The sequence below is a fragment of the Filicampus tigris genome, chromosome 11, assembly GCF_054856515.1.
Source record: "Filicampus tigris isolate MCC_2025a chromosome 11, RoL_Ftig_1.0, whole genome shotgun sequence".
Taxonomy (NCBI): Eukaryota; Metazoa; Chordata; class Actinopteri; order Syngnathiformes; family Syngnathidae; genus Filicampus; species Filicampus tigris.
In genome coordinates this window covers 24589860-24603781 of record NC_141227.1, presented here as the reverse complement: position 1 = coordinate 24603781, position 13922 = coordinate 24589860, and the positions used below count along the sequence as shown (strand labels likewise).

General features: G+C 48.4%; 1 protein-coding gene and 1 long non-coding RNA gene across 2 annotated transcripts in view; one reads left to right on the top strand and one right to left on the bottom strand.

Moving 5' to 3' along the window:
* Positions 1 to 12274, bottom strand: part of sptbn1 (spectrin, beta, non-erythrocytic 1) — a 58906-nt gene extending 46632 nt beyond the window's left edge. The window contains exons 1-2 of the mRNA XM_086044335.1: positions 12021 to 12274; positions 11402 to 11608 (exon numbers count right to left, since the gene is read on the bottom strand). The gene's annotated coding sequence lies outside the window, so the exon portion shown is untranslated. The remainder of the gene's footprint in view (positions 1 to 11401; positions 11609 to 12020) is intronic.
* Positions 492 to 2477, top strand: LOC147140282 (uncharacterized). Its single transcript, XR_015088680.1, has 4 exons — positions 492 to 624; positions 708 to 813; positions 1765 to 2043; positions 2130 to 2477. It is a non-coding gene; the product is annotated as an uncharacterized LOC147140282 (long non-coding RNA).
* Positions 12275 to 13922: the final 1648 nt, after the last annotated feature.

The following is a 13922-nucleotide window of genomic DNA, read 5'->3' as shown; positions in this document are numbered from 1 at the left end:
GGATTTTTTTCTTTCTTTTGTATTTTTCCCTGGTGGAAATGTTGAACTCAAATGAAATGTGATTTTGACGACGCTCGCCGAAACTTGACGGAGGACAAAGTGACGTCGCCAAGAGCGGCTTGCGCCTCGCCTCGTGCCTATCGCCACGCAAGCTTCTTGGCCCCATCATCATCATCATCATCATCATCATCATCAAGGAAACGCCCCAAAACCTTGCCAAACCAGATCATCTTGTCCAATTACAAATATTTTTGTGACTAATTTGCCTTGTTAATTTTTTACTGTCTGTTATTGTAGGATTCATTTTCACTCCATGTACGGCACTTTGTATGCAGCAACGGTTGTTTGAAAGTGCTCGATAGAAGTAAAGTTGGGTTGAGTTGTTCTATGCAGGCCCACTGTTCCAAGCAAGGCATTCCGATGAATATTGCGGCTCACTTGTTTTCTGAAGCTGAGCCATGATTGTTTGTTATCGACACAAGTCGCAAAATGGCCGCCCCCTGAGATGGCAAGATTTTGCTGTTTAACTCGTATTCCACACATGCAATATTCATCAGAATGCCTTGTTTCAACTAGTGGGCCTGCATAGAACATATTCTTGAGAAAAAAAAGGACAAAAAAAAGGTTTGTGTTGATTTCCGCAGTCCAAGACATCTTTTCGAAATCATTCCTGAAGTACAGTTTTGTTTCATGTTTCAATTTTCAAGTGTACAACAGGAAGCTTGTGCATTGTGCATCAGCCGCAGACAACAAGAAGGACGACGCCAAAGTCATCCACGGTCACAAGCAGCAGCTGATCTGATCTCCAAGACGGTACACTTGATAACATGATAGGACTCGGTGACAAGAGCAGATTTACATGTGTGTTTGCACTACACAGTTGAGCCACCGGGGGGCGCCCTTGGTGAGTACAAAGAAAAGCCAGTGGACAGATTGGACAGTCAAGGGGCGAAAGTATTTCAAGATAACGTAGACGGCGGCTAATTATTACACTCCTTATTTAGTCAAGCACAAAATAGGAGTCTTTGTGGAACTGTATCTAAAAGAAAAAGAAAAAAAAAAAAGAAAAAAAGGCTTTGAGCTGGACGACGGTGTCTGTCAAGTGGGTCACTGGCGGCAGATGTTTGATTTGGAAAAAAGTGGGTCAGCAAAACGCTGACAGGACGCACACACCCGCAAAGCAGAGCACGTGATGAGTGATGTTGTTGTAGTACAGCAGCAGCTGCTTTCATTATTAACAGATAGTTGGCAACTGAAAAGGAATTTCCCAGTGTGACTTTGATCATTTCCCGCTCCACTTTTTGGGGCGTTTTGCGCGCAAAGCCACCACAATGCTGCTGCCTCATGTCATCACACGCTCACAGGTTCAACAACAATCACAACATTTGAGAAAAAAGAAAAAAAGGCATGAAATTGTCATCGCAAGGAGCAAATGACAACACGAGGGCGGAATACTGTCAATCACTAACACCGTTTCAAATGAGAAGTCACTTTTCATCCTTTTTTCAAGTATGCTACGCAAAGTGGCACATTGAGCGAAAAGCTGCCGTCTCCATGGAGACAATTGTCCCAGCATGCAATGCGTGGGAGCCCGCTCGGCAGGCGGCGACACAAAACGTTCACCCGATGACAGCGCAAGCAACACTGTGACAGTCACGCAACGATTATCCTTCATCATCATCCTCATCCTCACCCGACTGCTTGACACTGTTCAGCGAAGCCTCATTCGATTTTCAAGCCGGCGTTTTTGTTGGCTTTTTACAGGCAAGGCCCAATTTGGAGTGGCAGGCCTTCAGTGTAGTACCACGTTGTGCCACAACATGCCAGGCAGCACTGAGCTGCGTTGGCGCGCATGCTGCACGATGAACAGCAAGAGAAAGAAAGAAAAAGAAAACGCCAAAGAGAAGACAAGCCTTGGACGACTCCCCTTTGCATGCGTTGATGCTCTCGTGTGCTCAAAGTTGTTTGAAGGTTGAGCGTAGCCGTAACATCTCCACTTGTTTCTGTTCGCCTGGCTATGGCATTTCACATTATATGAGAGCGGTAAGCGAGCAGACCTGCGATGAGCGTGTGCTTTAGTTGTGAACATTTGGGTGTTGAAAAGTGGAATTGCCTCGTGTCTGTTTTAGGTCACTTGGGAGCACAGGTGGGCGGAGTAGCCACAAACTGGAGTCGAGTCAGACGACGACTACTTGACAACAACAGGACTCTAGAAGCGGGGCAACGATCCATCAGCAACTCCTCCATTATCAACTATTTCCAGCATCAACAAATCGTTTGGAGACCCAGAAATTGTCCAAAAACAACAGATGAATCAATTCTGAAAATAATTGTTAGTTGCAGCTCTACGGTGAACCGAGCATGACAAGAAAACACTGAGAAGCAGGCGAGCCTTCTTTTCCTTTCCTCAAAGTGATGTTAGATAAGTTTCAATGTGTCCTTAAAAAAAGGGCACATACATAAAAATCAACTATAAATGAAAACTGTTCCAGTGTGTGTGTGTGTGTGTGTGTGTGTATACTGCAGAATTTCCTCCATGACGTGCGGAACGTGCACGCTGGGAGAAAACGGGAGTTGACAGCCACCAAAGTGTGCCAAACGGCCATATTGTCCATTGCCTATTGGTGGATGGACGTGACAAATATGAGGACATGCAACAGCTACTACAAGTCTCTCCCACGCCTCCGTCAGCATCGGAGGATTGCCGTGGCAACGCGCATCCTTCGAGCTCCCACGCAGGCCGAGACGCCGGCGGCGCTTTGCACGCTGGCAACACGCTTGCCGCACACGCACGCCGGCAACACGCTCGCCCCGCACACGCACGCATACGAAACTCGGCAAGCAAAAGGCCGAGGGGCGCGGCGACCACTCCAGCAAGAGTTTGATTTTGGGCCTGCCGGGACCACTCAGCTCTTCTGTTCTTGGTCTTGCGAGCTAGCTTCCTGTTGCTAAGAGCGCTTGGCGTCTTGCCCCCGCGGCTTCTCGTCCGCCTACTTTGCTTTGCGGCAAGATGATGATAGCCGACCAAAACTAATAACGCCGCCAACTAAAGTGAAAAAAGGCTTTTGTTCAACAAATGAAAGCAAAATGAAAACGCTTTCGCAAAAATGAAAACTAAACTGAAACGACATCTTGCATTGATGAAATTGGAATCAAATGTCCTTCATTTTCGAGTAATTTCATTCACTAGTCTTGTATGTCCGTACAGAAGCAACAATTGTAGTTTACTTAACTGCACGAGACGTTTCTTATGTTGCACAAGACAAATGCTCTGTGTGGTTCAAAAAAACGCTAATACTAATAAAAATGGAACTAAATTGAAGCATTTTGGGGTGGGGGACTAAGAAAAACAAATAAGCCTGCTCTTAACACTGATGAAATCGAACATTTAAAATCAAAAGTCAAAAGGAACTATGATGAAAACCCCCAAAGTATTACAAGCCTCGTTATGTTTTTCCATGTGGAGCTTTTGCCACGTGACCTTTTGCGTTTATTGACAGTGGCAGTGCAGTGAACAACTTGCTTGGCTTTGTTGCTTTGCCTTGGAATCCACCAGCAGCGTTTGTACGCACACCTGACCGGTGTGTTTTTCCGTCCGGTTAGCTTGAAGGTCTGCCTTCGCGTCTCTTGGTTGGAGTCGGAGTTCAAAGCAAATCCAGAGTTGAGCGCTCGAGGTTCTCTTCAAATCAAGCGGACGCCGACTTTAGGATAGCGTTGCTCACAAGTCACCCATCAGCGCGGCGTCTCTGCAGAGGCGCCCAAAGTAGGCCGACGGCCGCCATGCGCGCGCACGCCGCCCGCTGCTTGTCTGAGATTTTTTTTAAAAAAAGGAAAATGGAAGTCTTTTATATCCAAATTGTTTTTGGGGGGTTTTGTTGTCCGGAGTGGCCGCCGGCCGACAATTTGCAAAAATGCGTCCGTCCGCTGAGGATTCTTCTCTGGCTGCCTGAGTGCAGGCTCGCTCTGGTGTGAGCACAATTAGGTTAGCGATGAGGGTCGAGCGCTAATGCAGTTAGCCGTTGCTATGGTGACGCTGATCAATCTATTGATTAGATGCAGCAAACGCGCAGTCGACGCTGCAATCGAAACCACGGCGCACACTAAAAGCCCCAAAGATTTACGACCAGATGAAAGCACCCTTTCACTTTTTTCACGACATCATCATTACCGGCCGAGGGCCCGCTTTACCGCCAAAACAAGAATCGATGTGTGCATTAGCAACATCTTCTTCTTTCCCTTCCTGGACTTGACGAGGCGTTCGGGGACACGCTGCCGGCACGGGAGAAAGAGGCGTCTTTAACGCAAGGGCGGAGCCAGAACGCGGCTAATGGGTGGGCCTGGAAAAAAAAACAAAAAAAAATCAGGGTGGGCCTGAATATTTCCCTCACTGAGCACAATCCTCCTGTCCCGACACATCGTATATTCTCAAATAAAAGGACAAACTAAATAATATGAAGTTCAGATCATCCTTTGACAACCACAATTATGCCATTCTTAATATTCAATACAATTAAAAAACACAAATTCAAACATAATTTCGGAGTATTTTACAAAACATTTGAAAGTCTATTTTTTTCATGAATCCCACTGGGTGGGCAGTCCGTCAATGTGGGTAGGCCTGGGTGCGCTCCGCCCCTGCTTTAGTGAGATGCGCTGAGGACGAGCCGTCCACAAACAGGAAGCGATTAGAAGCTGGCGCTAACGAGGGTGCTAGCGCGACCCGAACACACAACGTGCGCAGCTCACACCACAAGTTAGAATTAATAGTAGAGTGATAAAGCTGAGTCAATGTCGGTTATTAAAATAACTCTCACAATGCCATCATCAATCGACATGGTGACTTGGTGGTCGATTGCGAGAAAGCAAATCCACAAAAGGACAAGAAACAAAGCAAGAAACAAGAAACAAAGCCCTGCTAGCGCTCGTGCTCGCTAATCTATATTTCATAAGCCCTCCATTAATATGTCGTGAGTTCACATTAGCGTGCGCATGCACGCAGGCACGCACGCAGGCACAATTACGAACATGGTCACGCACGCACGCACGCACGCACAATTACGAACATGGTCACGCACACACCAACACGAGCAGCATCAAGGTAGAGCACATCTTCGGAAACGTGCGCAGCAGGCTCGCTGTCAAAGCTTCGATGAGGGCTGCGCGACAATCTCTGATTTGTTTTCACAAAAACGCCACTGACCCCCCCACTTTGCTTACAGAGAAAAAAAAAACACGTATTTGTGTTCTTCCGAAATGTGCTTGATTGCTCCTGACAGCAAACAAGTTGAGGTGCAACAAGTAATTGATCAGCAAATGATACTAGATTGCTAATTCATGACAAAGCTCGTTGAAGTTCAAATGGTCCAAATGCTCACTCAGAATGTCAGCCGGGAAAGAAATCGCTTCAGAAAAGTTGCAAAGTTGTCAACGCCGACTTGACTTTTGGCTTTTGGCTTTTGTCAACAAGCTCCTATCGACTGGCAGGCGGATTGTTAGCGTAAGTCAGCGCTGCACATCAGCCAGGACACGCTGTCAGTTTGAGGGCGAGGCTCAATGAAGTTGGCTCTCAATCCAGTTGCCTTTCAAATTCAAGTTAGGGCTTCACATTTGGGTCCCAAAAAAGGGCCAGGGGTGAAAGTCGAATATTAGGAATTAGACTTAAATCGGGATTGAAAAAAAAAATGGCTTAAGTATTTAAAGTAGACTTTTAAGCCAGGATGAGGGCTTCACATTTGGGTTAGGCTTTCGGGCAAAACGTGAGGCTTCAAATGAGGGTTTCAAGCCCCAGTTAAGGTTTCGACTTGCTCGTCGGGGCTTCCTCTTTTCATCCCGACAAACTTGAAATCCTCAATACAGACGATTTGGTGACAAACGGAAAGCTTCCGTCAGTCCGCTCGGCCCCAAAGAGTCTGCGGGACAAACGTGACATTTTGTCCCAAACTCATTTTGGCCTTTGCGCTGCTGAATGGCGGCAGTGTGCGCACACACACGGCTTCATTGTGCCAAGTCAAGAAGTTCACGCGCTTGATGAGACAAAGCAGACGCGCGACCTTCCCGTTCGCCTTGGCAACGGCGTCAAACCGTGTCGCCGGCAATCACGGCAACACCGCAGTGAACGTAAAGCCGCCCCGCGAACGTTGGCATCGTGCTAGCGGCACGTCTCAGGGCGGAAATGAAAGAGGCTGAAGCGGCGAGACTTGGCCCGCCAAGAGAAACGGCACGACGCCGCACGCTGAAAAATGTCAAGTGAGCGAGTAATCGATGGAATAAATCGATAGCGTCATCAATTTGAGACAGCTCTAATTTGCTGGGTCTAAAATTCTTGTGGCGTGATCCGGGCAAAGAGCAAAGCCCGTTAGCATTAGCTTAGCACGAGCGTGCTAACAGTCCACCCAGGCTGCAGTGAAAACGTTCCCTCTCTGAATGTTTGCGTGGTCGCGTGAGGCGCACTGAACTGAGCGGTCCGTTCTCAAACTCTCACCGCGTTCTGGGACGGCGCCAAGGAGGGGGAGGGGCCAAGGACGCCAACACGGACGGACGGGGGAGGAAAAAGCACCAAGCGAGAAGAACAAAGTGAAAACCGCCTCTGATTCTCATCTTGTTTCACGGCATTTGGACTTGCTTGCCTTCTTGCCACCGCCCTCAGGACATCTTTTTTAAACACACACACACACACGCGCGCACGCACGCACGCGCGAGCCACAAAAGCTGTCATGCTTCTTTCCGCCTTGCTGACATCCACTCCAAATATTTCAAGCAATCGGGGCAAAACATTCAAAGATTCAACAACAGACCCACTTTTCCTTTTTTTTTTTTTCCCCCTCAAAAGCTTCTAGCAGCTTTTAGTCCCAAAATACATCTCGGGCACACACGTGCGCACTCGCTCGCTAACGGGGGCGGGCTTGTCACAGTCCAGATTGGAGGGTCGGCGTGTCGTCATGGCGATGCATCCCATCATTTGGGCCTGGCCGGCAGCCAGATTCTTTGGCGGTTCTCCGCTCGGCCTGCGAGAGCGAGAGAGGCGGTGCATTGTGGGATGTCACATCTAATCTGCGCTGTGTGTGTGCGGTTTCCTGCTGATCCCAGTTTCAAAAAACTAAAGTGGGATCAGTCACATTCCTCAACGCCGCAGGTGCACCAGCACCAGCACCTGCAGCGTACTGACTGACTGCACGTGCCGCCACTTTCACACGGACTGTCAACACTTTGGAGGTTCTCTCCACAAGTACACGCATGCAACAATGAATCGATTTCAAAACAGCTGACAATTATTTGATAATCAATTAATCGGTTCGACAGTTGTACTTGAAATTGTGGGAATTTCAGCCTCTCAACTAGGGCCCGACTAATTCATCAGCCAATATGAGTCCTTTTCAGAACAATTGTAATCGGCTAAGGTTTTCTGATTAAACACCGATATATTAACCTCTTTTGCGTGAAAGAGGAAAGGCTGTTCAATGGTGATGGCACTGCAGCAATCAACCACTGTGAACAATTCTGTAATTCACATGCTGCTTAATGATGTTATTCCTCTCCGATTTATGAAGTACATTGTCCTACAGTGCAATTTTTCCTGAATAAAAAGTACAACTGCATTTTTGGGGGGTGCTAGACAGGAAGAAATTAATGGCATTTCCATTACCCCCCGAAAATACAAGTATTTCTATTGCTGTGGCAGTGCTGGCAAAGGTTTGTTGTTGAGGAGGTTCCGTTGTGCTAACGTCTCACCTTGACCGGCTTTCACGTGAGAAGAGAGGACAAGACAATAAACGGCAGCAAATTCAACAGGTTTGCTGCGGGAAAGTGTGAACGTGGCGACAGTTGACGTCTTTGTAGTCTGTCGTTCACGTTTGGTCAAGGACAGGCAGCCCGTGCCCAACTCATATTACTTGTGACGATGATGATGATGATGATGCACATGTCAACGGCGGGTGAAGACGACACTGATGGAACACTTGTTGATGTCAGGCACACACTCGCACGAAGGCATCGGGTGTCCTTTTGCAAACGCAGCGGGCAATCTCGGGTGGGGGTCAATGACGTCATGTTTCTGCTGTCATGGCAACGCTAAAAATATCTTTGTCGATATTTACGCCAACATCCAACAAGGCCATCAAACTGCGTTTTTGATTTTTTTTTTTTTGCCTGCCGTTTCAAAGAAACACAAATAAAGTTGCTTAGCCAATGTTAGCATCACGTTAGCATTAGCATCAAGTTTGAAGGCGGGTCCAACGTACACAACCAACAATGTGAAGCCACAACAAAATTGTTGACATCTTTTGTGTATCAAACGGACGGTTAAACTGATGCTAATGTGTTAGCTTAGCATGAGCAACTGCCGCAAACAATTGACCCAAATTCAAGTGAGGCCCCAACAAAATGGCCGACATCTTTCTTTCAAGTCATGGACCAAAGACTGAAGAAAACGAATCATTGTCGAAGGCAAATCATCAAAAGAAGGCTCTCGCAGGACGGGTGGGTGAGTTCTGAATCCAAAACGAGTTCTTGTTCTGGTTTAGGTTCTACTTCTGGTAGAGGTGTGACCAGGAGGAGTTTTGGAGGGAGCGCAGAGCCCAGAGGCGGAGGTCGGCAGCGCATTCAGATAATAACTCCTTTCCTGTCTGCCTGACGCCACTCGACCACACCCAAAAGCCCCCACTGACCCCCCCCGCCTCACCTCAGCTCAGCTGTGAGGCGCGTGCACACAAACACACACACACAAGCGTGTACGCCTGCACACGCGGTGTTACAAACACACGTAGGCATGCTGACACGAACATGCGTGCGCACACACGCATCGAGTGTTGTTAATGTTGAACGGAGAACGATTTCGAGGCGTCTTGAAGAATTGTGCTGCGGCCCCCGAAAGCACGCACACACGGCCATTATCTGTGTCTTTGCATTCCAAGGGCGTGGCCAGCTGATGATGTCACTTCCTGTCTGCTGGACATTTCCCAGAAGGTTCCTGCCCGCCTCACTCTCTGCCTTTCTGCTCCTCCAGGGACGATTCGTCATCCTGGGAATGTTTGCGCTCGGCCGCCCGCCCACCCTCCGTTTCTTCAGCCCCCCCCTCCTTGCCCCCCCCCCCTCACCTCCGCCGACATCAGCAACATCAGTCTGTCACGTCTCCATTTTGGGGTATTGATGCAAATGTGCTGTTTGACTTGTGGTGCTCAGAATTTGCAGGGAGGGCGTTCCAAGTTCATTCTGACGAGGGCTGCAAAAAACATGCAACGTGCCATACGGATGTTGACTATCGCGATATCGATATTATTGCGATATTTACCATGCACCCATACAAATGACATTGTTGTTATCGAATGAAAGAAGCACCCTTTTTTTCACACGGCAAAATAAGCAAGCTCAATGTGTTCTTAGTCAATTAATTGTAATTCCCCAAGATAATGTTCAACTACGGGATGGCGATCTGACTGGTCAAACTCAGATCAAAGCAGACAATTCCAGTCGAAAACTATCGCACATCTTTGCGGTAGGCCATTATCACCATATCGATGTTTTTTCGATATAGTGCGCAGCGCTAATATAAGATCAACAATTCACAGGCACATTTGGGAAAAAAAAAAAAATCAAGTTTGCTTGAAGGGGGCTTTGACATCACTTCAGGGCAGATCCACTCGGATTGATTGGTGTTAGATTTCACTTGCAAAAAATGCATTTTACGTCCTGGGTGATGTCATCTCTTCTTTTGCGCAATCAGAAGCCGGAAAAAAGATCAGCTGACCCGCTCACCGCCGGTCGTCAACAAAGGGACGTTTCATGTTTATAAAGCGTCTAATCTATCGTTTCAAACCATCAACAATTTGTCTTAGACTTGCTTACTATTACGATGAAGTCACACTTGTGTCCGACTTTGCGCTTAATAAAAGTGAATATGGAATAAAGTTTGTGGACCAACCCCAACGACGCCTTTCAAATGAGCAAAACATTTCAAAGCACATTTTGAGAGAGCGCCAGAGCAATGGAGAGCAAAAATATTGTACAAAAAAATAAATAAATAAAAAAGAGTAGCAACTGCAATAAATGCGAACCATTTTGAGGCGTCATTTTGTATACTTGTCATTTTTTGTCAATCACGAAAACCGGCAGGATGGTTTGCAACATTCTTCTCTTTGCAATGTCAAATGTACGAGACTTTTTTTTTGGTTCCGCTTTACAGCGACTTCAAAAAGTTTGAAGACGTTGTCGCCACGAGTACTGCTACATTTCAAGTACATTTGTGGTTTTGCAAATCATCCGTGAGCTTTTTTTGTCAAGGCGAATGTTGTCAAAGGAGTTTGAAATGATTTGAAACAATTTGGGGATTACAGCTGACCCCACAGGATCGTCACTCAGGCGCATCTTTGACATCGGCGCCATCGTCGGGGCGATTGTGGGGATACGTGGATGACGTCTGACGTGACCAAGTGGCACCTGACACCTCACCTCACTCCCCACAAATGGCCAAATGTCGGCCAGTTGGCGCTGGGTGGGGGAGGGGCCCCCCACACTGACCGGAAGTCAAGTGGAGAATGTGCAAGAAAGCAAAGCAGTTGCAAAGGGGCCACTCGAACGTCCCAAATGTCACCTTTGAGATTGCCAGCGAGCTCAAGACGGCCGGGAAAGAAAGAAAAAAAAAAAAAAAGGAAAGGAAAGGGAGCGTCGAGGGCGGAGGAGGGCCTGCAGACGCTGTAGCAGCAGCAGCGGCAGCGGGTCCAGTCGGATCTGATTACATAACAGCTCCTCTGGACTCGGGAGCCGGTCTGCACCAAAACCACAACGACAGAAAGAGACCAACACCTGCGGTGCGGCTCAACTCGCACCACCTCAAAGTGCACACAAACACCTTCGTGTGCACACAAGGTCGCGCGCGTACACAAGCGCTCACAACGACCACGCCTGCTCTGCCACTTTCATCACCGCCACCTTCATCACCGCCACCATCCTGCTCCTCCTCCTCCTCCTCCTCCCCATCACAGCAGATGAAAACAACAACATACTGCACCTCCTGCATCCTCCTTGATGGGAGGCTGCGGGAGGGGGGAAAAGATGCCGCTGTGGCGCACTAAAGCTGGAGCGCGCGCGCACGCGCGCACACACACACGCGCGCGCGCACACACACACACACACACACACACACACACACACACACAAGTTGAGATCCGGAGAGTGAGACGAGGGGCCTCCGGGACGCCCATCCGGGGAGAGGGCGTCTGTCGTCGGCCTCTGTCGGCGCCAACGCGCCGCCAACTTCAGCCGTGCTTGGACATCATTTGGGGGCGCGTGCACGCTCATCCCGCCACAATCACACAAGCACGCGACACGCTAAGAGCGAGCGAGACGTTCGGTTCGGTTCGGTTCGGTTGGGTTGGGTTGGGTTGGACTCGACTCGACTGGGACTCACCTCGAGGCTTTGCTGGCAGTGCTGGTGAAGGGCGGCCCGGGCAGTGGTGCTGAAAACAATGCAGAAGCTCCTCTTCCTCCTCCTCCTCTTCCTCCCCCGCCTCAGCTCCGAGGACCAGACTGCGGAGCGGGATGCGTTCGATTCTCACACACAGCAGCACCGCCGGGCGACACCTGGTTACGAGCCCAATCCCAAAAGTGCTCCGTCCTAACGGGAGAGGAACGTAAACATCAAATCTATCGAAAAGCAACTCGTGAAGTAGACATGTGAAGTCTCAACTCGACCTCATCTGAAAAGGTTCTTCACAATGAGGGCTCGTGAGGAAGGGTGTTCGTTTCATGGCATTTGCAGCTCTCCCGCATGGGCGGTGTCTCCGAGGACCGCTGCAGATTTGCTAGTCACGTGGTCGCCGTGACGTGACCACCAGTAAAGCGAGCCCACTTGACCACGACTATCAATGTTAGCAAAAAGGGGGCTACATTCACGAATGCATTACAATATTAAATAATGAATCAGCAAAAACTGCTGTACTTGAACGACACTTAACGCGCGTGAATCATCAGCCAAACTGCTGGCGTGGCCTATTACATTCTGTACATCAACCTGCTTGTGTGCTTACCTGTGAATTCAATGCCGACTCCAGCATCCTCCACAACATGAATTCCTTGAGACTAGAACAGTCTAATGTGTTTGGAAGAAGGAATAGTTTGTGACCGGTCACCAGTAACACGGCTTGACTGTCAAAGTTAGCTCGAACTTTCGACAGGTCGCTACACAATCAACTGATATTTGACTGAATGTGTGAGCAAAAATTGTGCTTTGTCACAGCTGAGGTCGCTCAAATCTAGTCACTCACGTATGTGGACTGATGTCTTCACAAAGAGGAGAGGAAGGCGGGGCGGGGGTGGGGGGGCGGGGGGCACAGATGAGATCCCGAGGCTTTGCAGTTCGCAGCCTACAATGTCCCCACCCGCCCGGGCAGCTACTGAGGCCCTAAAAGAAGCGCGCCTATGCCTTAAACCAGTAACAAGCAGCAAGGAGGGGAGGGGCGAGCGAGGAGAAGAAGGCGGGGGGAGGCGGGTGGGCGTGGGGGGTTGCAGAGATTGGATGATGGGCAAAAGTAGAAAAGGGTGAAAATAGTCTGTGTGTGTGGGTGTGTGTGTGGGAGTGTGTGCTCATGCGTGTGTGTGGTTGCGATGACAACGCGGTATGCCGCCGCAGACTCCCAGCTCCTGCATTACAAAGTTGAAATGTGTACCTAGGTTGTAAGCACCCAGGACAGGACGGCTACTCAGATCACGTGGTAGTGACGTCACCAGGGCCACGCACACGCTTCAAAAGACGCTCCAAAAAAACCCCCAAAAAAGACGCTACTACATTCCTGGGGAGGCGCAACTATAACAACAACGAGAGATCTTGAGGGTATGCGTTGTTGCTCGCGATGCATTCATGGACTGTAGGCCTTCCAAGCTTGTGTGTAGTCAAGGGCTCATTTTGGCTTCCGGGTGACACTCACATTCGTGTGCTAAACTGTAACACAACACAATACGACAATAAATCTGGAAAGCATCATTGCTACTCTTGATGCAATCGGCACTGTAAATCATCCATACCAACATTCAAACATTAGGCAACCTTGTTTTAGTCCCACAGTAGGGAGATTTGGATCATTTCAGCAGGAAATACGTGAGAAAAAGGTAAAAAGAAAAAAAGACATTTGAAAAAAGAAAGGACAAACGACAAGAAAAAGAAATAAAAAGGACAAATAAAAGCATGGAAAAAGCCAAAAGCCCCCCAAAAGCAAAATAAAAAGAAAAGCGGCAAAAAAATCAAAATCATCAAAAACACATGAAAAGGATAAACAGGCAAAAAGAAAAAAGATCCCATAAAGACAAAAAAAACAAGGCAAAAAAGAAAAAAAGACACAAAAAGAAAAAATAATGGTCAGAAAGAAAAAAAGGAGGAAAAAAGACACAAAAAAACAAATGATAAAGAAAACTATGTGACTGTCACACATTATTCTAGTGTCACCTTTTTTGGTTCTGGATGACGTGCGTGCGTGCGTGCGTGCGTGCGTGCGTGCGTGCAGAGGTGATGCCCTCAGTCATCCGTGGCGCTTGTGTCACTTTCACGATGAAAAGGAAATGTGCACGAGCACTTTTCCTCTGGAAACAGTTCCTACTCCTGAGGTTCTTTCTGACGTTAGGAGAAACTTACAACGTGAGGAATATTGTTGAGAAGACCTGAAAAAAAACAACATTTCTGAGTTGCTTGAATGTCAACCTGTTGCTCAGCAACCATCGTCAGTGCCCACACACACTCAGGTAGGTTGAGTGTGCGTGCGTGGGCAGCGAGCAGACATGGAGAAGGCCGGCCGCACGGAGGAGTTTGAGTGTCAAACATTTGTGATTGAGAGAGGCTGGTTTCCATGGCGACGGCGCTGGGAGGCCAAAGTTGTTGCCGGGAGAGGAAGAAGAAGAGGGGGTCAAGGCCGATGGAGTTTTGGCGAGGGGGCGGCACC